This window comes from Ovis aries, chromosome 26 (assembly GCF_016772045.2).
Source record: "Ovis aries strain OAR_USU_Benz2616 breed Rambouillet chromosome 26, ARS-UI_Ramb_v3.0, whole genome shotgun sequence".
In the NCBI taxonomy this organism is placed as follows: domain Eukaryota; kingdom Metazoa; phylum Chordata; class Mammalia; order Artiodactyla; family Bovidae; genus Ovis; species Ovis aries.
The window spans coordinates 31,509,675-31,537,136 of record NC_056079.1 but is presented as its reverse complement, the minus strand read 5'-3'; the positions used below and the strand labels follow the sequence as shown (position 1 = coordinate 31,537,136).

General features: G+C 46.8%; 1 long non-coding RNA gene across 1 annotated transcript; it reads left to right on the top strand.

Annotated features, from left to right (window-relative positions):
• The first annotated feature begins 243 nt into the window (after positions 1–243).
• On the top strand, positions 244–27,462 carry LOC132658682 (uncharacterized). The gene is made up of 4 exons (XR_009598607.1): positions 244–396; positions 22,154–22,251; positions 22,775–25,093; positions 25,471–27,462. It is a non-coding gene; the product is annotated as an uncharacterized LOC132658682 (long non-coding RNA).

Below are 27,462 nucleotides of genomic sequence, written 5' to 3'. Positions count from 1 at the left end.
GGTGGGCTGCCATCTATGGGGTCACACAGAGTTGGACATGACTGAAGTGACTTAGCAGCAGCAGCAGCAAGAAATTCCCTCTGACTTTCTAAGCAACTGGCTGGCCTGCAGCTTTGCAGTTCAAGCATCATCCCCTTTCTCTGCAACAGGCACAGAGCAGGCAGAAGACCTGTGACCTTGGGGCATCCATAACCCGGAAGGAGATGGGAGGGGCCACTTGGGTCAAGGCCCCTTGACCTGTCTGATCTCATACGTCTTTCCATTGAAGACTCCACAGTCTGTTCTTTTCTCTGCCTTTTAGGTTCTCTCAATTCAAATTTCCCTTAACTCATATAAAACAATGCCGGAAAAATCCCTGGACACCAGCGTGCCTCCTCTCCAAGGAGACTTGAGTGGGTGAGTCACTCCACCTCTTTTCTTGCCTGCCTGCTTGCCTGCCAGCCAGACACAGGGGCAGGGCTTTTGTTTCCTCAAGCAGTGATTTATGCGGGTGGACCCCGGGCAGGGAAGAGTCGAGTATCAATTTCTCTGGGTTACCGTGTTAAATGACCAATGCATGGATGGTTATTGCTGCTTCGGGAGCAAATGAAAGCCCTTCGCCTCCTGACATCGCCGTACCAACCCCCCCACCCGCCTTGCTGACGATCAGTTAAAAATGTAAATAAAAAGACTGCACTTTGGAGAGAGTCCGCTCAGGAGGGTGGGGGAAAAATTGCAAAAGCGAAGTTTATTGATCCCCTGGTCAAGATTGATGGCACAATAAGAGCGGGAGGCGAAGAGTGATTTTGCTTTTGAAAACGTTGATGAATAAGCACTCAGGGGCAACAAATAGCCGAGCTCACCGAGTGATGGACGGTGGTGGGGGAACACGATGCATTTTTATAAATGGGGGAAAGGAGAGGAGGACTTATTAAAAAAATGAATGACCACATGTGGCAGGGATATGCCAGTAGGGAGAAGAAAGCCATTGATTTATGTGTACTACTGGCATTTGAAAATTCAATAAAAACATTGACAAATGAGAGGCGAACCTGGCCACAGGACAGCACTGAGCCTGGGATGGAGAAGGAAAATGCCAAGGTCAGGGAGAAGGAGCAGAAAAACATGCTTATGTTGAAAATCGTTTACATTAACTCGTCCGTATAAAGACATGAAGAGGAATCCTTCCGAGATCAGTGCCTGGGTGGGGCGGGCAGGCAAGGGATGGGAGGGAGAGGTGGCTGGTGGAGCCGGGGTGACCCCTCTCCTGCAGCCCCAGCAGAGGTGGTTTTTCGCTGACCGTTGGGTGGGTGGCTGGCTGCCTTGCACATCCTCGCCCTGCTGCCAGAGTCTGGAGTGAAGCACCCTCGTGATGGGGGCTCTTCCTCTTCTGTTCTGGGCTATCCCTTCCTGGCGTCCCATTGCCAGGCCTTTACCTGAGCTGCCTTGTTTCTTGTCCACCACCCTTTGTGTACGCGTTGTCAGTCCACCCACGGTGGATCCTCTGGCCCCGGAAGCAGGCCTGTTTTAGGGCTCAGCGTGCTTCAGGGGTGCAGTAGATGAGAAGGTGGCCATGATGAGCCATCTCTTTGACTTCGGCACTCAGTGCCCTTCCTCTTCCTTTCTCCACTCCCTACACAGTCCTAAGGTTTTTTTTTTTTTTTCCTGAAATATCTTCCCTTGATCCAATCCATCCATCCATCCATCCATCTATCCACCCATTTATCTATTCATCCATCCATCTACCTATCCATTCATGCATCCATCCATCCACCCATTCATCCATCCACACATCCATCCACCCATCCATCCACCCACCCATTCATCCAGCCACACATCCTTCCATCCATCCATTCACACATTCATCCATCCACCTATCCATCCATCTATCCATCCATCCACCTATCCATTCATCTATCCATCCATCCATCCACCTATCCATTCATCCATCCACACATCCATCCATCCACCCATCCATTCATCCACCTATCCATCCATCCATTCACCCATCCATCCACCCATTCATCCATCCACCCATCCATCCATCCACCCATCCATCCATCCATTCACCCATCCATCCATCCATCCACCTATCCATCCATCCATTCACCCATCTATCTGCCCATCCATCTACCCATTCATTTATTCATCCATCCACCCACCCATTCACCTATTCATCTATCCATCCACCCATTCATCCATCCACCCATCCATCCATCTACCCATCCATCTACCTATCCATTCATCTATCCATTCATGCTTCCACCCATCCATTCACCCATCCATCCATCCATCCATCCATCCACCTATTTATTCATCCACCCACCCATCCATTCACCCATCCACACATCTATCTACCCATCCATCCACCCATTCATTTATTCACCCTCCCATCCATCCACTCATCCATTCATCTATCTGGTCTGTGTGAAGAAGGAACTCTGTACTCAGCGCTATGCCAGGTGGGAAGTGTCACGATAATCCTCTTTGACTTTAGAGTTTGGGTGGAATCTCCTGTTGAGCAGCACTTCTCTCTAGAAACTGTGGGTAAGAGCTCTTTGCACCCGTGACTCTTCTCAATCACAGCAGTTCTCAAATGTCACACTGATGGCTGCTTTTCCAAGAAGTCTCTAATGGGCCAAGCTGATCTGCCCACCCTCTTCTGGGTTTGCTTTTCTTCAAGCCTCCATGGCAACATTGTACCCATGCCTCTGCCTCTTCTTGGCTTTCCCTAACTTACTGTCAGGTGTTACTCAGCTAAAAAAAGGACACTGGACAGAAAGACAAAAACAAATATCATATATTAATGCATATGTATATAATCTAAAAAAATGGGTACAGATGAACCTATTTGTGAGGCAGGAATAGAGATGCAAGCATAAAGAACAGGCTTGTGGACACAGCAGGGAAGGGGAGGCTGGGATGAACTGGAAAAGTAGCATTGACATAGACATACTACCATGAGTGAAACAGATGGCTGGTTGGAAGCTGCTGTATGGCACAGCTTGGTGCCCAGTGAGGACCTAGAGGGGTGGGAGGAGGCTCAAGAGGGAGAGGGTATAGGTATACTTACGGCTGATTCATGTTGTTGTACTGCAGAACCTAACAAAACATTGTAAAGCAATAATACTCCAATAATGACAATAATAAAAAAGTATGGAAGACGCTGGAAACAGACGCAGCCTGAAACAACGCTGCCTGACTTCACGGATGTGTAAGTACGCACACATACACACAAACACTTATGCACACACACACAGACACACATACATTAACAAACACAAGCACAAATACACACACACAAACACATATACACACATGCAAACACACAGACACACACACTAACATACACAACGCACGCACACACACACACAAACTCATGCAAACACACAGACACACATGCACGTATACACTAACATATACAGACAGACATATATACACACACACATACACACACAAGCTAGTCTACAAACAAGCACACATAAACAGGCAACACACCACACACACACACACACACACACACACACACACACACACACACGAGCCCTCCCTTTCGACTGCAGTGCTCCGAAGGAGCCGGCCTTTGACCTGGGGCCTGTTCAGCCTCGAGCTTCTCGTGGACACTGTCTCCACTCCGTGGCCTTTAACCGCAGCTCCCTCCAGTGCCAACGCTGTCCCAGCGATTCAGGGATTTTAACCTTTCAGCCACTCAGCATTCGCATTCGCATTCCCTTCTATCTTGTCCCTGGCTTGGCCGTGACTGGTCGAGGAGGGAGCCGTGTCCAGAGCTCTGGGCTCCATCCCCACTTCTGTTCCCCACGGCAGGGCTGCCTTCCGTGACGTCTTCTCCAAAGGTGACAAGCGCAGGGGCTTGAGCCGCAACAGAAATCCTTGCTAACATCTTCTCGTTTCCAGCGCCCCTGGGACTCGTCCAAGGGCTGAGCCCAGTGGTCGGAAGGCCCTTTGGCCCAGCTGTGGGTCCCTGACGTCTTCTTAGGGTTCCCGTGCGTCTCCGTGGGCCACTAGCCGTTCAGTGAAGTTTCAGATTTGCACGCTTCATTCACTCCTACAGTCCACCTGTGTCTCCTCTGCTCCTTCCTTTTGCCATGGTTGCCGGTTGCAGATACAGGTGATAAAGAGCTGAGGCCTGGGCTGATGCGATAGACAGATGGGGAGAGCTGACCCCAGGTTTCGCCAGACTCTTGTGGGTTCCCAGCCCACAGTTTAAAGAAGATTCTAGTAAACCTGCTCTTGTCCATTTCATGACCATAGGCGCAGCTACCAGAATTGCCTCTTGCCCAGTCTTTGAGAAAACTCACCTTGTTCAGGGGTGAGGCCACTTAGCTAGGCCAGTAATGTCGTGGGATCCTGCCTTCCCAGATTCTTCATTGGTGGGGGTGCGGAGGGATGGGGCTGGGAGGATCAGAGAACGTCACAGACAAGCAGTTGTCTGCACATCACTGGTGTCTTCCACGAGGCCTAGAACAGGGTTGGCATACGGCAGTCACTCAACAAATATTCCCTGAAACCATGAATGAATACAATGCATTAAATGCTACAACAGAAAGAACAGAAGTATGCCCTGGGGATTTGGAAGCTTCCTTTTCACTTCAGTTCATTTCAGTCACTCAGTTGTGTCGACTCTGTGATCCCATGGTCTGCAGCACACCAGGCTTCCCTACCTATCACCAGCTTCCTTTTGTGTCTGAGAATTAAGAAAGCCTTAACTGAGGAGATGAGTCTTCGCAGGTGGCACAGTGGTAAAGAATCCCCCTGCCAATGCAGGAGATGCAAGAGACACAGGTCTGATCTCTGAGTCTGGAAGATCCCCTGGAGGAGGAAATGGCAACCTGCTCCAGTATTCTTGCCTGGGAAATCCATGGATAGAAGAGCCTGGCAGGCTACAGTCTGTGGGGTCACAAAGAGTCAGATACGGCTGAGCACGCGCACACACACAAGAGGGCAGATGGCCTTTGAATTTTACCTGGAGGCATGAATAAGGATCCAGAGGCTGAAGCAAAATCCCTTGGTTCAAGGCAGAAGATGGAGTGAATGGGTCATATTGCAGTTAGAGCAGTTTACAGGGAGCTGAACTAGTTCAGCTGAGACGGATTTAACCCAAAAGGAAACATCACTGACATTTTTGGAGTGCTGACCATGTGTTAAGTGTTTTCACACTGGCTACACTGTATAATTTTAGCAACGTCATTATTTGATCTTTACGACCTTATTTTTACAGACAAGGACAGGGATTCAGAAAGACCCGGCCACCTCCTGTGGATGCACAGATGATGACTTATGTCTGGAGCCTAGGTCAGTCTGACCCAAAGCCCTGTGGTGTTAAACAGCAGGCAGTGGGGAATTTCCAGAAAACCTGATTCTTGAGAGGACGCTGACTCATAGCTGGCAACCAGCTTGGCACCCAATAGTTACTCCATCGACGCTGGTTGGGTGGGTCAATAGTGACCTGGGTCTAGGAGACAAGGGGCTTGGCTATTTTCCTTGAACTACACCCCCAGGAAGGAGGTGAGGGACTTCTGGGGAGAATCTCCCTGGGATCAAAGTGAGGGTAAACTCTTCACGAATTCTTTTCATCAAAGAAAAATCATCCTTCACAAAATATCCAAGCTGGAAAGTACCTCGGATAACCTCCTCAGGGGTTCTCGAAAGTGGCTTCTGTTTTACCCGGGAAGATCCCTTCTCCAAACACAACCCCCAGCTCACCCAGGACGACCGATGGAAAAAAATGGGGCTGCTCTGCCTGGGTGGAGTGGGGAGTGGGGTGGGGCTGCTGGAAGGCTCAAGGCTTCCCGTTCGGTCGCCTCACAGCCCGACAGTGGGAGCTGATGTGCCTCAGTGGACTCCGAGGACAGCTCAGAACATCGTCTGAAACTCCCGAACAAGGCCAAGGGCTGGGCAGAAACAGCTGGGGACGGGAGGTGATGGGTGGGCAGCAGACAGCTGGGCCATGCGACACCCTGGGTCACGTACGGCTTTGGGGCCTCGTGGGCCATAATCCTTTAGGCAAATTAAATAAGGACAGAGGAAAAGGCAGTCTCGAGCAGCTTCCAGGGATTTGCCGTCCTGTTGGCTCAGGGGACATGAGTGAGAAGGGCCTGGGAGCGATTCTAGCATTTTCCTGCATTCTCTTTGCTCCAGCACCACCTCCCCCACCCTGCACCCCTACTTAGGCAGCCAGTGGGGGGCTGCTCTGGACTGAGGCACAAGGACTCTCTCCTGGCAGTTTCCAGGGACCCCCTCCTGGCAGTTTCCAGGGACCCCAGGGAGGCCTTTCTAAGAGCAGTGGAAGCATCCTGTCCTTTATGTTTCCTCCAGCCTAGTTCATCACAGAGAGTGAAAGCTGATGTTTGTTGACTGAATCATAAAAGTTTGTCTTCCTTGAAAGCGTTGCTCACCATGAGGCACCCATCTGTTTTTGCTTGGATGGGTACTCCAATTTTAGGTATTTTCTTTCCGAGACTTTATTTTTTTAAACATAAGGCCACCCTTGTTCACATAATTTTGAATTAGACCAGAGTACAGGCATAAGAAAGGCAAAGCTGAGCACTGAAGAACTGATGCTTTTGCACTGTGGTGTTGGAGGACTCTTGAGAGTCCCTTGGACAGCAAGGAGATCCAACAAGTCCATCCTAAAGGAAATCAGTCCTGAATATTCAATGGAAGGACTGATGCTGAAGCTGAAATTCTAATACTTTGGCCACCTGATGGGAAGAAACCACTCATTGGAAAAGACCCTGATGCTGGGAAAGATTGAAAGCAGGAGGAGAAGGGGGATGTCAGAGGATGAGATGCTTGGATGGGATCACCGACTCAATGGACATGAGTTTGAGTAAACTCCATGAGTTGGTGATGGACATCGAGGCCTGGTGTGCTGCAGTCCATGGGTTCGCAGAGAGTCAGACACGACTGAGCGACTGAACTGAACTGAACAGGGATAAGAAGCAGGAAGGGGAGGAGGCTGAGACATCCCCTACTTTGAGCATCTCTGCTCCAGGAGTCGTAAGGGAGTGACCCAAACCCCATGTGTTTTCTGCAGGGCAGATGGAGGGGAAGGATCACTAACACGTCTTTCATGAAGATGCTCACAATGACCATTTCCTGCTGATCTTACTTCTTCTAAGAGGCAGTGCAGATGCCTGGCTCATAGCTGCTCTGGCCATGAGCTTTGCTAGCCTGGGCTACCTCTGCATCCAGCCCCACATGGGTGCCGCCAGCCCGGGCAGAGGGAGGGAAGGTCATGTCCCAGGGACCTGAGGTCATTAGAGGTGGGTGTGGGGCAGGCTAGGAGGTGGAGGCCCCTGTCTGCTTCCTTGGCCATTTCCGGGAAGCAGTCCTGGTGTCCAGGGGTGCTGGTGTGACTGGAGGGTGCTATGCAGACGGGGCTCAAGGGAAACTTGCCTCTTCTGCCAGGCAGGGGTGCAAATTCTCTTCCTGCGGAAGCAGACCGCCCATCTCTCCAGGCCAGCTCTGTGACTGAAGTGCTGAGTGCCCTCGAGCACATCTCCGAGCCTGGCTTTCCTCGTCTGGAATCCACCTCACAGGCTGTATGGTCACAGTCCGACTGAAATTCTGTGAAAGCTGTAATGTGCCGTATAAATGAAAAATTACTTACTAGAGCCCTTGAGGCAAAGAAAAGGTGTCAGGACCTTCCGGTGTGGGAAATGACCCTCTGGCCATTCGCAGGAGAGCTCAGGGTCTAGGGCCTGGGTGGACAAGCCAGCGGGAGGGGGCAGGAAGGTGTGATACTGCAACGGGGGCAGGCTTGCTCCGGGTTTGCCTCTGGTCTGCAGGGTGGGCGGCTGGGTGGGCTGCTGGGACTTCTCTTTCCACATCACGTGACTCATCAAGTGGGAAATGGGCAGAGTCCTCGTCTTCATTTATCCAAAGCCTTTGACTCTTCCCCCTGGACACGGGGTCACGTTTAGATGCCGTAAGTGGAGACCGTCTGGCTTAACTTAGTCCTTTTCTGGCCTGGTCACTTTGTTGGCAGAGGGCCTGCTGTTGATCGTTCACAATCCTCCCACTCAGGGCAGCTGAAATCCCTGGATTCCCTCAGGGCCGAGAAAGTGGTGGGACAAAGACAGACAGACAGACATTGAGGCCGCAAAATTCTGATGAGTCTGGAATGGGTGGATCTCTCTTCACTGCTGGGTGAGGTGGCTGTGACAGTGAGGTCATATGCATACTAGCGAATGTGGAAATGAGGTGCTGTCGACGTGCGCCCGTCACAGCTGTGATTCCTGAAGACAGTGGCCGGAGAATCACTGGTCCTGTCGTCTGCTCCCCACTGTTAGGCTGAGAAAAGGAGGAAGAGCCAGTAACACCGAGAAGACCACAGCCACGGCCGAAGCTGTTTCCTGATGCCCTGTTTGTCTGTGTTTTTTTTATGACTATTTGCCATCATTTTGGCCAGCAGCAGATCAGGATATAAAGCTTGAGGATGGATAAATAAGCATTACCCATTTTCCCATATATCTATATACCATAAAATATCAACTTCAGACATCAAGTGAATTCAAGGCAAAAAATGCTATAGGACCTGACATCCTGTGACATAAAATGTTTATTAACTGGGATGTGTTGTTATTTAGTCGCTAAGTCATCTCCAGCTCTTTGTGACCCCATGGGCTGCCACACTGGGATAAATATAAATGGCATTTATCTGTTGGCAAACCTAAGCTATAGGAAAATGGAGAAATAGCTTGGAATTCCATTTGCTAAAAATATACTCTTTCTTCTTGAAGGTGATATAAAATGTATCAGCAAATTCATGGGGGTCGGGAGAAGACAGAGAAGACGTAGAAACTATTAATGAAGCATTTTCCTTCAGGTTTAGTTCTTGGCTTCAGGTCACAGCACCTGAAATCCTGGTTCCACCACGTACCTCACATGCTTCTCAGGACAAGTTACTTAGGCCCTATCTTCCCCTGTTTCCTTCTTTGTAAAATGATGATAAGAATAAAAATCATCCTCTATGGTTGTGAATATTAAATGAGTTTAATACAGGTAGATTCCTAGAACAATGCTTGGCTTATGGTAAACCTTTCATCAGAGTGAGTTGTTGATATTATTTCAGTGGAAAGTTTCACTTGACCGTGAGCTGTGTGACGGCAGGAGCGTGAATGCCTGTCTCACCACTTGATCTTGATGTCTGGCACAGTGTTTGGGGCCCAAAAGACCCTAATGGGCTTCCTGGGTGGCTCAGGGGTAAAGAATGTGCCTGCCAATGTAGGGGACACAGGTTCGATCCCTGGGTCGGGAAGATGCCCTGGAGAAGGAAATAGCAACCCTCTCCAGTATTCTTGCCTGGATTCCTATGGACGGAGGAGCCTGGCAGGCTAAAGTCCATGGGGTCACAAAGAGTCGGACACAACTTAGTGACTACAACAACAACAAGACCCCAAATAATTATTTGTTGACTAAACAATGGGGAGAGTTTGGTTCTATGGAAACTGCCCAAATTGTAGAGTTCAGAAAGCGCTGAAGGGCGTAATTTGGGATTGTAAGGATAAATTCAGTCCCTCTTATGCAGCTTCCACACCTCAGCAAGGTCTGAGATAACACAGAGAAACCCTGGACTGTGAGTGTGAGGCTCAGACGGAGCAGGCCAGCCCCTAACTTTCAGCGTGTCAGTGTCTGAAAGAGAGTGGAGGGCAGAATTATCTGCAGCCCGCTGGGAGGAGTTGAGCTGTTTACGGAAATGCTAACGTGGTTCCCGTGGATCAACATCGTGGTCCACAATGCATATCCACGGGAACCAGCCACCACTCCCCCAACCCCAGCTGGCAGCATTTCTGGTCTTGTTGTTAGTATGAGGCCCAGTGGTCAGGGGACAGGGGCTGCCATGGGGTCATGGAGTGACGGGAGATGAAGGGGCTCTTCCTCCCACGCAGCCGGGCTTCTTTTAATGGGCAAGGTCAAGCAATGAAATGACCAGGAAGAGGAATCGCTGTCATTATGCATCAGGGGCAATCTTCCGTCAGTGAGCCCCTGTGCTATTCCCTTTGCCACGGGCTGGAGCAAACATGGCCCTAATCAGTTTTACATCTCCGTTTAATTTTATTGGAAAGAAGAGCTGGCAATGCATCACAGAGGCCAGGCCTGACACGAAAGGTGACCCCCCGCCAACTTAATGGCACCATACATAACCCTTAATGAAGTTGCTATCTTGTCCCTCTTTGGTTGTCTCAGCCCTGTGATTTACGATGGCATCATTTTGCTTTGCCCTCTTTTCATTTCAGCTTTGACAAAGTGGATGGAACAATTATCTTCGTTATCGGCCAGAGCAGTAGAAATGTGATAGTTGGGAGATTTCTGCGGGTGGAAGGCCTTGGCTGGGGATCAAAACCAATGGTGAATCGTGCTTAGGTTTTTTTTTTTTCTCCTTTTCCCTTTTTCCTGTGACTATGGGCTCCTGAAGATGGATGGGGTATCCCAGAGAGCGGCGTGAGTCCTATATCATTGTGGCAAGAAGTAATTTCAGGAGATGGGGAGGCGGTAGAGAGAACAGAGCTTGGAATTTTGCAGTCTGTTCTCTTTGAGCTCCTTGCATTTGTTTTTCTGTGCACGGCCAGGCCAAGTTCACACTATCATATCCTTATCTTCCATCCATTTGTAGGAATGGAACATAGGTTTTTCTCTATTATAAATGATACCCTGTGTTTATTTTGTCTAATTAAAAGCTGTTTATTCATTCATTACTTAATCAACACTTAGTGGGTACCTTCTAGATGTTAAACAAAAAGGTGCTGTGGAAAGACAAGAAACAGTGATCAATTTAATCCTTAAGAAATGGTATATTCAACCAATAGAAATAAGTGATTGTAAATTAAGACGGAAAGGGGTTTACATATCAAGTGCTGAAGGCAGAAGGTCCTGGGATTGTTTAGGGGAAGGAGAATTTATTTCCAGAATGAGAGCTGGACCTTAAATGGGGAGCAGGAGGTGGTCAGATTAAAATGAGATGCTTATGTATCTATCATCATATTGATAATGCAAATATATAAATAGAGAGTTGTGTAGATAAACAGACCAGATTTTGGTAGCCATTTCATGTTATTCTGGCAAAGTGATATAGGGACTGGGGAAAAAGACAGGAGAGGCTTGGGGTCAGGACAGAAATCAGTCAGTGTTTCACTTTGCACCTCCAGATATCCCACTGGAGGAGAGAATATAGTGTCTTGTAGAAGAGCAAAGAAATGTAGTTATAATAGCAATTTCTGATGGTCTGTGAGAAGGAAGTTAATCAAGGCTGGGGTGAAAATAGAGGCTGGGTCTCAGGTGTCTTGATGGCCCCCTTGTCCTCTAGCCTGAGTTATGGACTGGAGGCCCATGGTGAGGACTTAGGCCTATGATGTCCTTTGCTGGTCGAGGCATGTGGATTGTGTACTCTGACACTGATGAGATAACTTTGTCTTGGGGTGCCATGGTTTTCAGATAGACAAGCTTGCAAAATCCATGCTGAATATCTTTCTTTCCGTTGTAGCTTTCTCAGAGAGAATTGCAATTGGTTTTCACTTACTTATGGGCTCTATGAAGTCAAAGATAATTGGTTGGAGGTTTTTTAATCAGTGAGACTCTCTTGGCAAATACCACCTAAATGAAGCCTGTGTTGTTAATGGGATGGCTGAAATGGTGACAATGTTTCCACAGCCTTTTTCTCAGGTAGACGGAGAGCGATAGTGCTGAGATGGTTCACTGAGGTCTCAAGTAGATCCTTCACATCACTGTGCATGTAAGTACATTTAAAAATAAGTATGTCATATAAATTGACATATGTGAATACAAGGAAACCATCTCCGGAAAAGTCAATAGATAATCCATTTGGTCTGTGCCTTCTCTCTCCCCCTGTTCAGTGTTTAGAGACTGAGTGGGGCAGGGAGAGAGGCGGTTCCACATCCTGATTCTATTTTCTAAAAGTAGCACATATTCAATACTTAACTTCCAGCTAGTTCATTGACATGACGGTGGGTTAAGTCTATAGTTAAAAATATGAGCGGATGGTGCGTGAGAGCACGGCTCATACTGTTCAGCATGAAACGGAAATCTCAATGGTCAGACTGCAAAGCACACAGCGGAAGGTCCGAGAGTGGCATTTTGTCCTTCTCTTGTCCCCACGTCCAACCATGGGAACAGGCTTCCCTCCCCACCCACCCACCTGCCCACCAAGGTACATGCATCACTGCCTGAAGGTCAAAACCTGCCCCAGGGGAACTCCCTGCTGGTCCAGTGGTAAAGAAACCACCTGCAGGGCACGCAGGTTCAATCCCTGGTCGGGGAACTAAGATCTCACAAGCCTCAGAGCAACTAAGCCCGCTTGTTGCAACCTCTGAGACCATGTGCCACAACTAGGGAGTCCTGCGCACTGCTAGGAAAAGAACCTGAGTGCTGGAACTAGCCTGAGGCAGCCAAATTAAAAAAAAAAAAAATTTTTTTTTAAATGACCTCACTCTTGTTCCTCATGGATGCTGTGTAGGATGGAAAGGTTCAAGAGACCAGGGCGCATCAACAAGATACCCAGGGCTGTTCCTTCTCATGACCCCTCGGAGCAGTGCTCACAGGAGGCAGAGACCCTTCCTCCCTTGTTCTTCCCTTTATTACCGTCCAGTGAGGGAGTGGAAGGGCTCCCGTGACCCAGAATACAGACTTGTTCATCATGGGCAGCACCACAAGCCCGGGGACCACCCAGGGGCTTCCCCTGAGCACACAGTGGAGGCTGATGGGATAATCTTTGGGCAAGAAAATAAGACATTTTTTTGGCTGGAGTTGGGGAAAAAGGAAGGCGGATGGAGGGGAACCCTGCCGTTACTTCCTTTGATCTTGGTAAATTGGAAAGGTCTTTCCCCTGATTCCTGCTGATATTTCCTGATGGAAATTTCTTCCATTGACAGAGATACAGATGGAGTTTAGCGACATGGGACTGCAGACACACTCGGCGATAATGAAAAAATGCCCAAGGTAGCCATATGCTCCGTGGCCGTTTGTTAGAAGGAACTCCAGTTGGGTGAATACATAATAGCATTTTTGGCAGCATCGACTAAGGGATCTCCTCAGTATTTCTATGTCTTTTTGCATTTGTTGGTCTAACATGTGTAAATTTTGAAATTTTAGTCCTGTTTGTTAGCATTCTTTATGCAGGCTTCTTTCCTCCAATTCGGAGACGTCTTTCCAAGACATCAGAATGCCCTGGGGCAAGTCCAAATTCAGAGACCAGATTCTATCTTCTGTTTCCTTAAGATCTCTGTTGTGGTCTTCCTTTCCTCTAATTTGAAAGGATGTCTTATCATTAACAATGATGCATCGATGTAGTGATAATTATTATTCTCATCCTAACAGCAATCATTTCTTTAGCATTTACAGCTTAATTGTAGACATTATTATTCTGGTTTCATAACAGTGGAAGTTGAAGATCTTCAAGGATCTTGCCCAAGGCAACACAATTAGTAAATACCAGATTCAACATTAGGATCCAGGTCAGCTTTGTCCAAGGCTTCCAGAATTCCGCGCTTTCCAGAATATCACACGTCTGTCTATCTTGGGGACAGAAGGGATGACAAGAATGTTTGGTTGTAAAACATACTGCTCTGAGGCAACTGCCCTTCAAGATTAGATTCCAGGTTCATTGTATGACCTCCGGCTGCCAGGTTGCCATGATAGTTTTCTTGAAATACCTGTATTTACTATTCTGTTCCTTTCTGGAACAGGTCTTTTAAAATAATCTGTCTGAGTATTCTAGGCTTAGGATTTATCCAGATATGATTTAATTCTATATATTTATTTAGTCCTAGGGTGCTGAGGGTAACTTGGCAAATGACCACACCAAATTGCAGGGAGATAAAAAGTCAAGCCATCCTTTACTCTTGTGGCCACCTGACTCCCTTCCTTGGGCCGAAATACTAGAAATACCAACATAGAAATATCTTCTGGTGCAAGAATTTGTAGGAGAGGAAGATATTCAATTAAAGGGAGAATTTTCTGACCCAGAATGAAGCCCGGACCGTTTGGAACCAGGTTCTGAATGGGCACGCACAGTGATGAGTACACCTCAGGCTTTCTGACATCGATGTGCCGGGCCCCCAAAACGTGCTCTGTGTGGAGGTTGGAGGCGCAGACCTGGGTTATTTTTCTTCCTTTTCCAACATGGCGTCTGTACCTCTTACGTGTCAAGCCGCCCACTCTGTGGACCACGGTGAGCTGGGTGGACCCCATGGTCAAGGTGAGAAGGACAGCCTGTCAGGTTGAAAGTAAGAGCCCCATTCTGGACATGCATTTGCTTCTCTCTTTTTTATTTTTTGGAGATATTAATAAAAACACATACCTTCTGGTCGGACGTTATCTCCTCATTTCCATCTCCCCGTGTTCCAGATCATTCTCATCAGGTCTGTACTTTTCTGGTACAATGGACATGAGTTTGAGCAAACTCTGGGAGATAGTGAGTGACAGGGAAGCCTGCCGTGCTGCAGTCCATGGGGTCACAAAGGGTCAGACACAACTGAGCGACTGAAGAACAACAAGGCATGCTCCTAAGTCAGTCGGTCTAGCTCATTCCTGAGCAGTAGGAAACGTAGTTATAAACTCACCCTCTCTGGTCAGGCCCTTGGTTCCCTAAAACCTCATGTATATTTTCCCAAGGTCAGTTTGGTCACTGATGCACCTGAGCAGGGGAGTTCAGGGATGGATGAAGAGGGAAGACACATGTTCTTGACAGGACATTGTTGTTTAGTTGCTAAGTCATGTCTGACTCTTTTTGAGACCCCAAGGACTGTAGCCTGCCCTTTTTCCTCTGTCCATGGGATTTCCCAGGCAAGAATACTGGAGTGGGTTGCCACTTCCTTCTCCAAGGGATCTTCCCGACCCAGGGATCAAACCTGTGTCTCTTGCACTGGCAGGCGGATTCTTTACCACTGAGCCACCAGGGCAGACCTGGGGGGACCTTAAGGACCATTCCACTGTGTCTTGCAAGGGGGCTACTATCTGTGCAGGGGCTTCCGAGGTCGGTTGAGGCTGTGTCTTGGAGGGAGAGATACAGCCCGCAGCTGATTGCAGGTTTCTGGCTGCCAAAGCCTCGAGGACTCTCTGCTGGAGACCGCGGAAGCTGAGAAATCCCCAGGTTATCTTATGAGACCTCCAGTAGCTACACACCTCTTTTTGTGGTCATCTACATATCCTATTGTGGAAAATGACAGCTCTGGTCACCTTCTAACTAGTGGCATGAGTATGTGAAAGGCAGCCTCTCATTCACCCTGGCTCTTGCTGAACTTCACCCAGCAAACTTACTCCACGTCTAGATGCCTACAACCAGGAACATTTTATGGCCGATTCCTCCTCGACTTCTACTTTTACTAGAACATGATTTCATTCATTTGCATCCTTCACGGGTTAAAGGAGAATATTGAGTTTTCACAGGAGCCCATTACTCTCAGACCTGGAATCCGGTTGATTTTGTTTGCATGGTTCCCTCCCTGCTTCTCAGGCTCTGATTTAGAGCTACCCTACCACCCTGCCCCACTTAAAAAAAAGAAAAATCTGAGAACCTGTGCCAGGACTTACCTCTGGTAAAGGATTTGTCCTCAGAGCAGGCAGCAAATCTGTTCTCTTGGCAGAAGGTGGAAGCCATACCCTATGACACTCTCTCCGGATCGCCCAGCCGGGCCACGGGGCAGCCAGCATTTCCGCGGGGGGCGGCATCACATATGTAAACAGAAATTGCTCCCCTGTAGGAAGCGGCTTCCTCTGACACTGTTTGTCACCTCTGAGAAGTGCAAGCAGAATGATGCGTTTGGTTCTTCACGGAGGGTGGGAGGGGAAGTCAGGTGCGGTTGCTTTCTTGTCTTTTAAAGGAGTGGAAGCCAAGGCACAGAAGGGCCAGAGGGCGTGATCAGACTTCTGGAAGGCATGAAAGGGGCTGCTGGAACCCAGGGTCTCAGAGCCTCCTCATATCCTGAGCTGCTTTCACCAGGGGGGCAGACCTGTGATTGATTCTCTGTGTGTGCCTGCTCAGTCACTTGGTCGTGTCCGACTCTTTGCGACCCTAAGGACTGTAGCCTGCCAGGCTCCTCTGTCCAAGGGATTTCCCAGAGTGGGTTGCCCTTTCCTCCTCCAGGGGATCGTCCCAACCCAGGCATCGAACCCACGTCTCCTGCATTACAGGCGGATTCTTTACTACTGAGCCACCTGGGAAGCCATCAGGAAATCCTAACTCCCGGTTACATATTGGGGAACTCTGACATCTCCTAATTAGGTAAATACATTACTGTCAAGTTCAAACAAACAACAGATTAGTGCCAGGCACGGAGAGGCGGCAAAAGCAGGCAGAGCAATCTCCCCGTGGGGAATGGGTGTCCTGGGCAGTCCAGCAGGCTGGCTTCCTTTCCAGAAGCCCTACAGACTTCCTTTCTCACCTGAGGAGATGCCTGGATGATGCAAAGAAATGCTCACTGTTGATTTTCCTTTGGACAAAGGGATGTTTCTGCATCTGTGATTTCAGGGCTGATGGTGGGTCTGTGTCCTGAGCCTCAAAGGCTGGGCCATAGGGACAGGCATGGACGCCCACCTGAGCATTGGCTTTTCTTGGGAGGGGAAGCTAGTGGCAAAGCCATGTTCTTTCCTGGTTAACGCCCTCACACCAGCACAGAGTCCTTCAGACCAGGCACCAGAGGACGGTTGCTCAGGGAAGACTGAGAAATGACTGCAAGATTGCTTGTAGCTCACACAGATCTGGCTGCAATTCTACTTCCCTGCCCCTCTCCCTGCTCCATTCTTCATTGATGCAGCAAAGGAATCTATGGGTCCCACACGCCCCACTGCAGGCTCAGTACGAGGCATCAGCCACCTTCCACTGGTACCTCTGGTACCCCGAGGAAGTTGTGAGAAGGGAATCAAGGACAGGGAGGGTGTTCCTTGACTGGGCTGCCGCTGCCAGAGAAGCACGTGTTACGGTGGAAAGCCAATGGACCAAGAACAAGACAAACATGAATAAGAAACCCAACTTCCGTGCTTAGACCCTCACTCCATAATTACACAAGCTACTTAATGTGAATGTCAGATTAATTGCTAGTAAAATGGGGATTGCCACATCTATCTAGTAGAATGGTTGTGACCCTAAAATAGAAAACCATAATAAAGTGCATAAAGTGTGTTTTGCCCCATTTAGGCACCCCATGCATTGTACTTATCCTCTCCCTCCCCACCCCTCCCCCACTCACACAAACATTCTCTCTTAGGAAGGGTGGACACCTTTGCCCAGGCAACTTCATTTGCAAGTTTCCTGGGGATACTGGGAGACTTGGAGCCTGATTAGCAGAGGCAGAAACCTGGACTGTGACGGTAAAAAGACAAAATTGGCAAGTAAACAAATGAAAAGATGCTCAACGTATCTTTGCTGCTGCTGCTGCTAAATCGCTTCAGTCGTGTCCGACTCTGTGCGACCCTATAGACGGCAGCCCACCAAGCTCCCCCGTCCCTGGGATTCTCCAGGCAAGAACACTGGAGTGGGTTGCCATTTCCTTCTCCAATGCATGAAAGTGAAAAGTGAAAGTGAAGTCGCTCAGTCGTGCCCAACTCTTAGCAACTCCACGGACTGCAGCCCACCAAGCTCCTCCATCCATGGGATTTTCTAGGCAAGAGTACTGTAGTGGGCTGCCATTGCCTTCTCCGCAACATATCTTTCGGGATTTGCAAATTGCAATGACAATGTAATCTCACTACACATGTACCAGAATGGTTAAAGTCCAAAACACTGACAACACCAAATGCTGGCAAGGATGTGGAACAACAAGAATTCCAATTTGTTCCTGGTGGAAAAGCAAAATGTACAGTTTGTTTGGAAAAGAGTTTGGAAGTTTCTTATGAAACTGAACATACCCTTAACATACGATCCAGCAATCACAATTCTTGGTATTTATCTAAAGAGATGAAATTTTTCATCCAGATAAAAACCTTCATGTGGGTGATTTTAGCACCTTTATTCATAACGACAAAAACTTGGAGCAACCAAGATGACCTTCAGTAAGATTCTGAATGGATCAATAAGCTGTGGTTCATTCATACAGTGGAATACTATTCAGTGAGAAGATGAAATAAGCTACTGAGCTATGAAAAGACCGGAAGGAAAAACCAATGCTAATGAAAGAAACCAACCTGAAAAGGCTACATACTTCATGATTTCAACTGTAAGACATTCTGGAAAAGGCAAAACTATAGAGACACTAAAAAGATCAATGGTTTCCAGGGGCTTGGGGAAAAAGATAGAGGGTTAAATAGATGGAGCGCAGACAGTTGTCAGGGCTGGGAAGCTACTTTGTAAGATGCTGTTCTGGTAGATAACGTTTGTCAGATACCACAGCATGTACAACAGAGTGAAACTTAACATGAACCACTCACTTTACTTAACAAATTGCTGCTGGTTTTCAGTCACTCAGTCGTGTCTGACTCTGTGACCCGTGGACTGCAGCACACCAGGCTTCCCTGTCCTTCACCAACTCCTGGAGCTTGCTCAAACTCATGTCCATTGAGTCAGTGATGCCATCCAACCATCTCATCCTCTGTCACCCCCTTCTCCTCCTGCCCTCAATCTTTCCCAGCATGAGGGTTTCTTTCCCAATGAGTTGGCTCTTCCCAGCAGGCGGCTGAAGTATTGAAGCTTCAGCTTCAGCATCAATCCTTATGATGAATATTCAAGGTTGATTTCCTTTAGGATTGACTGGTTTGAATTCCTTGCTGTCCAAGGGACTTTTAAGAGTCTTCTCTAACACCACAGTTCAAAAGCATCAATTCTTTGGTGCTCAGCCTTTTTTATGTTCCGGCTCTCACATCTGTACATGACTACTAGGAAAATCATAGCTTTGACTACACAGAACTTTGTCAGCAAAGTGATGTCTCTGCCTTTTAATACACTGTCTAGGTTTGTCATAGCTTTTCTTCCAAGGAGCATGTATCTTCTAACTTTGTGGCTGCAGTCACTGTCCTCAGTGATTTTGGAGCCCAAGAAAATAAAGTCTGCCACTGTTTCCATCGTTTCCCCATCTATTTGTCACGAAGTGATGGGGCCAGATGCCACCTTCTTTTACTTAATAATGATGAATCACTATTTGCTCATCAGTTGTAACAAATGTATCAAACTAATATAAGATGTTAATAATAAGGAAAACTATGTTAAGGGAAGGGAAGGGGATATAGGAATTCTCTATATGGGAATTGCTCTGTACTTTTTGCTAAAATTTTCTGTAAATCTATAAGTGCTTTAAAAATAAGTCTATTAATTAAAAAAATCAACATATAAATAAGATACATTCAGACTCTTAGGCCCTGAAGTGGTGCAAGGCCCTAGCTGGCCCCAGGGCAGGGCTCTTCGGCCTGAGAACTGAGGGGACAAGAGAAATATGTGAGGTCAGAGAGAGAATTTTGCAAGTGGCTTTAGGCTTTGAGTGAACTGGGGAAATGGCTACATGGTTCATGTTTTGAGGATCAGATGAAGATCTTTTCTGAGCCTCTGGCTCCCGCTGCTTCTTCCCTTTCCAGCGTTGCCCAGGTCCTAACTCTGCCCTGGTGCTCTTGTTCAGAAGCACAGTTGAGCAGAACAATGGAAAGAACAAGCATCAGAACAAGCATCTACCCCTGGGAACCCAGATATGAAGTAACACACGGGAAAAAGGCATTCAGAGCCTCTGTGGTCAACCACATCTCCCTCCCAGTGATTACTGCTGAAAATTATGTCTTTTAAAAAGTGTCTCAAACAGTGCTATTTGCCATATATATCATAAAATCACAGCATCTAAAGAGTGGACAGAACATGAAAGGTCACATTGGCCCAATAGCTGGGGCGCGTGGGCTTCGTTGCTCTGCAACATGTGGGATCTTCCTGGATGAGGGCTGGAAGGCCACCTGCATTGGTAGGCAGAAAGATTCTTGGCCACTGAGTCACCAGGGAAGCCTACCATTTTAAGTGTAAAATTTCATTGTTCTCAAAAGTTACTAATTGGAAACCATCGTTTCTCCCCCAGAGTTAATATGGGTCAGCATTAACACTTAAACCTTCAGAGTTCTTCCCTCTAATTGGTTTCTTCCTCCTTTTGTGTCCACTTGAGTTCCACCCCCCTGACCCATTTTCCAGAGAGGAAAGCTAAGAGTCAGTGTTACCATAGCAATTATCAGCATCTTGCAGTGCTGAATGGAAGTAATCAGAGACGCAGAAAAGCCCGTGCAGAAGGAGGCTGTGACGCTGAGACTCATGGGACACGTGCCTCTCCGGGTGCCCAACTTGAACTTGGTTCTCTAAAGCTGCCCTCCGATTAGAAAGCACCTCCACGGAAGCCTCAGCAAACCGAAGCCAAAACAAAACGTCCCTGGACTCAGTCCATCATTTCACAGGTGACCACAGAGAATTCTTTCTGATTGGGCTTATCTCAGAGCATCATCCTTTTTCGGGGTTTGATTCAGGGGATATGTTGACAGAAGTCTAAAGCAACCATCACTCAACGCCTGGGCCAAATCAAATAGAAATAGAGAGGAATAAATAAATAAAAGCGAGATTCGGCCAAAAAACGGAGGGGAGGGGGAAAGAAAGCCAGAGAGAAAGGGAGCTCATATTATCAACCAATAAACCCAATAATCCATTAGTGACCAAGGTTGCTGAATAATATAGTACTTTCTCAGAGCCATAATTTATCCTGCAGACTAGAGAAGAGGCACAGTTATTAGAGTGAGGGCTACCGGATGACACATGATGCACGACCGTGCGGCATTGATCTTCACACAACAGGAAGGTGTCTAGACCGGGAGATGTATGGCTATGCGATTCAGAGCAGGGCATATTTCACGGGAGGCCTAATGGAGTGGTGGAGCCAGTGATGGATGGGTTTGCCCAGTTTCAGTAGCAGCGCAGTTATAGCAGTGCTAATGTCTGACCTCTTCTGGGCCTCCTGTCCTTCATTCAGTCAGGGTGACCTCATTTAAAGGGACAGAAAATGAGATAGGGAGGAGGGAAGGGGGAGCGGGGAGGGGGAGCAGGGGTGGAGGGGACCAAGCCGGCCTGAAGGCAAAGGGATGGCTGTGTAGGAGGGATTTAAGCAGACGAGGTGAAAGGCCAGAGGCAGAGCGAGAAGGACACGGATGCCAACCCAAACATCCGGCGCCCCACGGAACGAGCTGATACAAGAAATACATTGAGGAAGCTCTTTAATGCCGCCCTGTCCTTCTTCCCTCCGCAGTTGAGGAGTCCAGGGTGGTTGTTCTGGAAAGCCCGGGGCTTCCTCCATCCCCAGAGGAAAGACTCAAGGGATGAGGTGAAAGTCTGTATGTGAGAGACAAGGGTTCGTGCTAATGGGGTGAGGATATTCCGAGAGGAGCAAGTTTTGAGTAATCGGCATCGATTATGCAGGAGCGAGAGAGCCTTCCTGCACTCCCCAGGCCCTGTTAGACGATGCTTAATGCATCCTAATGACACTCTTGATCATTCCTCGGGAAAGCTAATGAGTCATGCAGCGGCCAATCCAAGCCCAAGTAGCTTGGTTGGTGGTGTTTCTCCTCTCTCTCTCTGGCTCCCCCTTCCTCCCTCTCTTTCTGTTCTTTAAATTTCTTTCTCTGCATAAACGTTGGAGAGAGAGGCTGGATCCCATCTAGCACCTAAGCTGCTATTTAACAAGAAACATTTGTCATTCTTTAGCCTTTTCCCTACCTGTGTTCACCATCATTTCCAAGTCACTCTTTATATGGGGCTTCCCTGATAGCTCAGTTGGTGAAGAATCCACCTGCAATGCAAGAGACTCTGGTTCGATTCCTGGATCAGGAAGATCCGCTGGAGAAGGGACAGGGTACCCACTCCAGTATTCTTGGGCTTCCCTTGTGGCTCAGAGGTAAAGAATCCATCTGCAATATGGGAGACCTGGGTTCGATGCCTGGGTTGGGAAGATCCCTTGGAGAAGGGAAAGGCCATCCATCCAGTATTCTGGCCTGGAGAATTCCATTGACTGTTTAGTCCCCGGGGTCGCAAATAGTCGGACACGACTGAGCGACTTTCACTCACTTCACTCACTCCCCCCTTACTGGGAGCTGACCGGTTTTGTTGTGGCAATCAGGGCCTGGACACTCCTGTAACTGTCCATTGTGGGATGAAGGGAAATGGTTAACCAATCATGTTTCTTTCTTACTTTCCCAGGATCACCCTTCTACCTTCCCAGCCACGATGAACACACAATTCTATCTTGAAAAGACATGTTCTTACTTCTCAGTCCCCAGCAAGACTAGACAAGCAAGGTAAGCTGACATATATACATATATATATATTTTTTTTAACGACAGATATCTATTTCTTAACTTCCTGAAGGCTGGGAAGTCAAAGGTGCCAGGAAATTTGGTTCTTGGGGAGAGCTTTCTTCCTGAGTTGTAGAAAGATACCTTCTCTCTGGGTATCCCCGGAGAGGGAGCTGTGGTCTCTTCCTTTTCTTTCCTTTTTTAAATTTGAAGTGTAGTTGATTTATAATATTGTGTAAGTTTCCGAGGTACAGCATAGCAATTCAGTTTTTATATATATATATATGTCTTTTCCAGTTATATTTATATACATATATGTGTGTGTATATTTATGTGTATATATATATATACACACACACATATATATTTCTTTTCTGATTCCTTTCTCTCATAGGTTCTGACTTACTGTTTTTTTCTACCTTTCTTTTTTTTATTTTATGCTGGAACATAGTTGTTTTACAATGTTGTGTTAATTTCAGGTGTACAACAAACTGATTCGGTTATACATATATTCATTCTTTTTCAGATTCTTTCTCCATACAGGCAATTACAAAACATTGAGTAGAGTTTCCTGTGCTACACAATAGGTCCTTGTTGGTTATCCATTTTAATATATGGACCACCTGACCTGCCTCCTGAGAAATCTGTACACCAGTCAAGAAGCAACAGTTAGAACTGGACATGGAACAACAGACTGGTTCCAAACTGGGAAAGGAGTATGTCAAGGCTGTATATTGTTACTCTGCTTATTTAACTTATATGCAGAGTACTTTATGAGAAATGCCAGACTGGAAGAAGTACAAGCTGGAATCAAGATTGTTGGGAGAAATATCAGTAACCTCAGATATGCAGATGACACCACCCTTATGGCAGAAAGCAAAGAAGAACTAAAGAGCCTCTTCATGAAAGTGGAAAAAGAGAGTGAAAAAGCTGGCTTAAAACTCAGCATTCAGAAAACTAAGACCATGGCATCCAGTCCCATCATTTCATGGCAAATAGATGGGGAAACAATAGAAACAGGGACAGACTTTGGACTCCAAATTCACTGCAGATGGTGACTGCAGCCATGAAATTAAAAGACACTTGCTCCTTGGAAGAAAAGCTATGACCAACCTAGATAGCATATCAAAAAGAAGAGACAAAAAATGTTTTGCCAACAAAGGTTTGTCTAGTCAAAGCTGGTGGGCTGCCGTCTATGGGGTCACACAGAGTCAGACATGACTGAAGTGACTTAGCAGTAGCAGCAGCATGGTATTTCCAGTAGTCATGAATGGATGTGAGAGTTGGACTATAAAGAAAGCTGAGTGCTGAAGAATTGATGCTTTTGAACTATGGTGTTGGAGAAGACTCTTGAGAGTCCCTTGGACTGCAAGGAGATCAAACCAGTCCATCCTAAAGAAAATCAGTCCTGAATATTCGTTGGAAGGACTGATGCTAAAGCTGAAACTCTAATACTTTGGCCACCTGATGCGAAGAACTGGCTCATTTGAAAAGATCCTGATGCTGGGAAATGACTGAAGGCGGCAGGAGAAGGGGACGACAGAGGATGAAATGGTTGGATGGCATCACTGACTCAATGGACATGAGTTTGAGCAAGCTCCAGGAGTTGGTGATGGACAGGGAAGCCTGGTGTGCTGCAGTCCATGGGGTAGGAAAGTGTCAGACACAGCTGAGCGGCTGACCTGAACTGAGCTGAATTGACATACGACTCTACAGAGTACGAAATCATGAAAGGGGTCCTATGGATAAAGTGAGTATTTGGTGAATTCCTATAACATGGATAGTTCATGTGAGAGAATAATAGTTGGATTTGGGGCATTTCCAGTGTCAGGGACTTTGAAAGTTTCTTTATAACTCTGGCCTTCATTTATTCCTCCCAAAATTGTGAATAAAATTATATCAATCTTACACCTAAGACTGTTCTTAGTAACCATTAATTAACAAGGCAGACAGTAGCTGGCAGAGATGAGAGCTAGGGCATGGGAAGAGGAGACACTTGATGAGGAATTCAGCAAATATTTACAAAGAGCCTGCAGTGGGCTGGACTCATGGTTCTGGAGACAGATCAGAAAACAAAACAAATGGATCTCACAGTGCATTCAGAAGACGAACATTAAACAGATTATCACGTAAGAAATAACTAAGTCATAGGAAATAACTCATGTGGTTAGAAGAGCATGTGGAACCAGAATTTCTGAGCACCTACTTGATAGCAGGCACTGTGCCCCTGGGAGTGATGGATACCATTTGATTTAAATGAGAATACTCTGAGGTTGGGGGAGATTACTCTCTTTTTGCAAGTGAGGAAAGCTGAGGCTTAGGGGAAAGAAATGCATTTCCCAAGGTCACGTGGGAGGTAACCAAGAGGCAAACCAGAATGTCTTTCAGTTCGATTTGCCCCTCAAACCACTCACAAAATTAGACATCCGCTTCATTTTCTACATATAATTAAGTTCCTGGTGGATTAAGTGTGAAAAATGGAATCCCTTAGATGGAAATCTACTTCTTAGTCCAAAAGCACACATCGGAAGCAAACCATGAATACATCCAATTACATCAAAATTAACTTTGGGCGACTTTGCTTCCGTCCAACATAGAGTAGCAAAGTTTATTCTTTGACTTGAAGTGAAGAAACCAAACAAAATGTATGCTTTACAATGTTGTACTGCTTTCTGCCATTTAACAACATGAATCAGCCATAAGTTTACATATGGCCCCTCCCTCCTGAACCTCCCTCTTACCCTTCCGTCCCATCCCATCCCTCTAGGTTGCCACCAGAAAATAATTGTTTTTATTTTAAAGAACATTAAAATAATAATTAAAAGTCACTTATACTTTTTGTTAGGTTATCGGAAGACTTAGTGAGGTGTGTAACTACATCAGGGACCTGGGACAGTAGCTCCTGCGCTAAACATTCCATAACCAAATAAGGAGGTCAGTAGCTCCTGCGCTAAACATTCCATACCATAGGAAGCAGCATCAGGGGAATGTATGAGCTCAGCTTCGCATGTAACCAATCAGGTAGTGCCAACTATGCCTGTTGCTGGACTAAGGGACAAACTGTATATAAACCGCCATACCTCTTTGTTCGGGGTCCAGCCGCATTCTGCTGTGTCAGAGGCTAGGACAAAATAAACTCCCTTTATGCCTTTTGCATTACTTTGGTGGACTTGTTCATTCGGTCGGGTAGGGGACACGGACACGGAGCATAACACTTTTTAGTATATAAAAAAAGTCACTTATACTTTTAATTGTTACTTGTCCAAAGTGTTCAGCCTGAAAGCTCAGTTCTGCCCGGTGCCTGGTCATCAGCATGGATCCACACACAGTGAGACCGGAAGTGTTCCTGTAGCCTTCACCCTGGCCCAGTTCTGTTGGGTGCTGACTCTGTGAAGAGCACTTCTCTAAGCCATGAATATGTGACCTGATATCTGGGCACAGGAACTCACAACTAATTGAAACAGGAAGCAATTATGGCACAAGGAGATAAATACTAAATACAGCAACAAGAAGTAAGCTGGAATTCAGAAGGAGTTATAGACCCAGCTCAAGGGTGGGAGGGCTTTCCTCATAGCTCAGCTGGTAAAGAATCTGCCTACAATGAATGAGGCCCCTGTTCGATTCCTGGGTCGGGAAGATCCGCTGGAGAAGGGCTAGACTACCCACTCCAGTATTCTTGGGCTTCCCTTGGAGTTCAGCTGGTAAAGAATCCGCCTGCTATGTGGGAGACGTGGGTTCAATCCCTGGGTTGGGTAGATCCCTTGGAGAAGGGAAAGGCTACCCACTCCAGTATTCTGGCCTGTAGAATTCCATGGCCTGTATAGTCCGTGGGGTTGCAGAGTCGGACACGACTGAGCGACTTTCACTTTCACTTTTCTTTCTAGGGTGATAAGCGATATCTAAGCTGAGACCTAGAGCACTGGTTCCCCAACCTTTTGGCACCAGGAACTGGTTTCACGGAAGACAATTTTTCCGTGGACTGGTGAGGGACGGTTTTGAGATTCAAGTGCATTATTTTATTGGGCATTTTATTTCTATTAGGGCTTCCCTGATGGCTCAGATGGTAAAGAAATCTGCCTACAAAATGAGAGACCAAGGTTTGATCCCTGGGTCAGGAAGTGGGCATGGCAACCCACTCCAGCATTCTTGCCTGGAGAATCTCATGGACAGAGGAGCCTGGCGGGCTACAGTCCATGGAGTTGCACAGTCAGACATGACTGAGTAACTAACATTATTTCTATTATTATTACATCAGCTCCACCTCAGATCATCAGGCGTTAGATCCCGGAGGTTGGGGACCCCTGTCCTAAGGGGCAAGCAGAATCTAAGTGAAGGCAGAGGGTGAGGAATATGTTCTGAGTGTTATGGGGTCGCAGGGGCAGAAATCATGCAGCAAGGAAGAGAGAAGAGTGGAGCAGGCCCAGCTTCTCAATGCCTGATGGGTCGAGTTACATGGGAGGAGTGTCAGGAGAGGAGGAGGAGGAGGCAAGCAGGATCCATACTGGAAGGGCTCTCCTGGCCATTTTAAAGGGTCTGCCTTCTATCCCAAGGGCACCACGGGAAGGGATAGAGAGTAGGGAGTGGAAATGCAATATTTTAAAAGTTTTAGACAAAAAGTGTTGTTACGATACTTGCATTTGAGAAAGACTTCTCTAGGGACTTGAGTGTAAAACGAAGTTGTGATTGTGAATGTCTGATTTCTGCCTCCCAGAATCCTATGAAAATGACTTATAAGATTAAAAATAAAGTAGGAAAAACATAGGGCAATGCCAAGGACCAGGAAGAATATTGCCGACAATCCAGCATGTAAGTTCAACAAACTTTCGGTAAATAATGACATTGAGTCTAATGAAACATACATCAGACGTCTTAATATATACAGAATCATGTACTTTCTAAATAGAAATACATCTTCTTTTGAAACATCCATGCTATGTTTATGAGAATTTAATCCCACTCTTGGCTACAAAGAAATCTTCAATAAATTTCACAGACTAGAAATTTTACAGGCCCCACTGTCTGATCATGATGCAAAAATAAAAATTTCTAATAAAAACCCGTATATAAACCATCTATCAGTTGGACATTAGAAAGGCAAAAATACAACTTTTGCACGGAATGAAATAAAAAGCAAATCGAATCTACAATTATTTAGACTATTTAGAAAGTTACCAGTAAGTATGGATGCATTTGAAAAATGAGCAAAATATATAT